The sequence below is a fragment of the Myotis brandtii genome, unplaced genomic scaffold (genome assembly GCF_000412655.1).
Source record: "Myotis brandtii unplaced genomic scaffold, ASM41265v1 scaffold358, whole genome shotgun sequence".
Taxonomy (NCBI): domain Eukaryota; kingdom Metazoa; phylum Chordata; class Mammalia; order Chiroptera; family Vespertilionidae; genus Myotis; species Myotis brandtii.
In genome coordinates this window covers 2,736,523-2,739,542 of record NW_005363772.1, presented here as the reverse complement: position 1 = coordinate 2,739,542, position 3,020 = coordinate 2,736,523, and positions in this window count along the sequence as shown.

Genomic DNA, 3,020 nt, shown 5'->3' with positions numbered 1-3,020 from the left:
CCCGACAACACTAACCTCCCCGCCTGGAAGCAGTCTGCATACCCAGAAAAGGGGTTCCAAGGGGAGCTTTCACACATCCCTGATCTATCATCCTGCTCTGTCCAGCCCTCACTCTGCATCCCACCTGGATTTTAGCATCAACCCAAAATGTTCTTTTAGATTTTTATAGACTCCACTTAATGGGGTACATTCCTCTTTTGGGTGAAAATGATGTAGACTGTGTGTAAATTCTTGTCCACCACGCCAAAAAGAGGTGATTAAGAAAGGCATTTGCTGCCCGTCTGGCGTGGCTCAGTGGTTGAGTGTCGACCTATGAACCAGGAGGTCATGGTTCAATTCCCAGTCAGGACACACCCTGGGTTGTGGCCTTGGTCCCTAGTATGGGGCATGCAGTATGCAGCCGATCAATGATTCTCTCACATCATTGATGTTTCTATCTCTCTCCCTCCCCCCCCTCTCTGATATCAATAAAAATATTTAATAATAACAAAAGGCATCTGCCCATCTGATGGGATGTTTTCACAGCAGTACAGGCAGGAGGCTCCACAACCCTGGGCAGATCTGGAGCCTCTGAGGCCATGAAAGCTGCACAGTTAGTTTGAATCAGACCCAGGGTCCCAAACACCCTAGTCATCTCATCCCTCTAGGACAGCGGAAGGGCTTGCAAAAACCCAAAAGAGGCAGAAAGCCTCTCTTCTCTTGGAAACTAATCCTCTCAGGAGAGTTCTGTTTCTATTGGAAATCCAAGACTTTGCAAGCAAACATGATAAGACTTTCCAAAGTCACTAGATGAATATGAGTGTAGGGCTTAGAATACTTAGTTGGGTTGAGGGGAGGGAGGTGAGAACTGGGATAAGTGTTCCCTTTCATTAGAGTCTCTATAGGTAATGATTTCCCTACTTAACCAAAGAAAGGCAATGGAAGCTGCTTCTCCCTCGCCTATTAAAAGGAGAAAGATGGGTATCTTTAATTGAAAGCAAGGCATCACAACATTCTTTAATTATAGGCTCAAAGAGGCTTTGAGCTCATCTTGTATCTCCTTGGTTTTCTTTTTAGGATGGCATTAAACCTTCCTAAAAAGATAAGACTCAACCTATTTTTAAACACACCCAAAGAGGGTATCTGTCTTCTGTTCCTTTGTGAGACCAGGAATTTTTTCTTTTCCCTTTTCTAACCTCACCACAAGTGAACTTTTCCTATTACTAACCTGAGCCTTCACATTAGAATTTGGCTTGGTTTGCTCAGTGGAAATGGTGACCAACTGGTCACTATTAGCCTTTTCTAAACTGTACTTCCATCTGCCCCTCTATATGAAATTATAACAATTAAATAGGAATTAAATCAATAAATTTGGAGCTAAATGCCGACTGACTCATTCATTGACAAAAGACTGTCATCCTTCTTTTTCTCATATCCTTTTCTTTCTCTGCTGTCAGCTCCAATGCTGTTTCTCCCTTCCCCATCTCTCTTCCAAATTGCACACGTGCACACACACATACATTACAACACACGTGCACATTCACACTCTGATAAATTTAGAAAACACCCCTTGGATAGCTGACCTTGGCCTCCACTGGTCACAGCAAGGGGTAATGGTTAAAGGCACAGACTCGGGAGCCCACTATCATGGCTTAAATCATGGCTCTGGGTTCTTGGGCACATTTTGTAACCTCCCTATCTCTCTATTTTCTCATCTGTAGAATGGAGACAATAATAGTATCTATCTTAAAGGGCTGTGGAAAAGGTTAATGAGTTAATTACATAAAAGGCCTTTAGAATGGTGTCTAGTGCTCCAATTGCAAATGCTATATAGTTGTTAGCTACTTGAAGCAAAGGGACATTTGGAGGCATTAGACTATGCTTGATATTCCAGAAGGCATGAGCTGGAGAAAGAAAAGGAGTAGGACTCAAGTTTAAGGGTCGTGGATAAGCAGGAGTCATCAAGGTGAAAGATTTAAAAAAAAAAAGACAAAAAGCAAGTAAGAGATAGAATAAAATTACAGGGAAAGAGGAACAGCAGACATTTATCTTAACAGGAAATGTAGGAAGAGAAAAACATTAGGGAAAAGAAAAAGGGAGACAAGAGTAGAAAGACGGACATGAAAAAGAAAGACAGAAAAAAAGGAATGAGAAGTAGAAAATTAGAAAAAGATGCCATTTAAATTAGAAAAGACTCCATTTACAGTTTGAGCTGAGTATCAGGAAAAGGATTGGAAGAGAAAACAAAAATGTTGGATATAGAAGCAGGGAAACTCAGGACAAAAGTGATAGGAGGAGAGGAGATAGAAGTGATAACATAAAAAGATTCCTTTGCAGCAACAGGCCTCTGTAACTGTATCACGGGAAGCTTCTTCAAAAATGAACACGTCTATAACCCACTAGGCTTCTTTCTCTATCTTGCCTATTTTAACTTGCTTCCGAGTCTGCCACAGACTTAGTCATAAGGTCTGTCCTGATCAGAGAGATGTCTGCCCTCTGTCTTGTCTACTCCACCCAACAAGTCCCAGATGCAGTGATCAGTCTTCATTGCATTTTCACTAAATACTCAAGCCATCAAGTGAAAATTTAGCTCCTGAGAAAATATTTACACCCTCTTCCTTCTCCACATTTTCAAACCTCTAAGGGAAACTGGTATTTTAATTTTTTAATTTTCATCTTAACGGCATTCTTTCCATCCCCACCATTCCGGCTTTTTTTGGTCAATTTAGAACGAGAACAAAATGATACAATACTGCAGGGATAGGCCACTTTTAGGGCTCCAAACAGCCCTTCCCACCAAAAGGAATTCATCACCCAACCCCTTGGAAACAAGAGAAAGGCTAGATTGAGGTTTAAAATAAAATCCGTTTTTAAAAAAACACTTTTTCTTTTAAGTGTTATTAAATTGTCTGTTGGTGCAAAATAAGTCCCCCTATTGGAGGAAGTCGAGCGACCTTAAAAGGCCCTCTAGAGTGGACGGACCGCGAGCGTCTCCTGACGCCGGGGTGAGCTTGGGCCGCCGCCGGAATCACGAAGCCAGA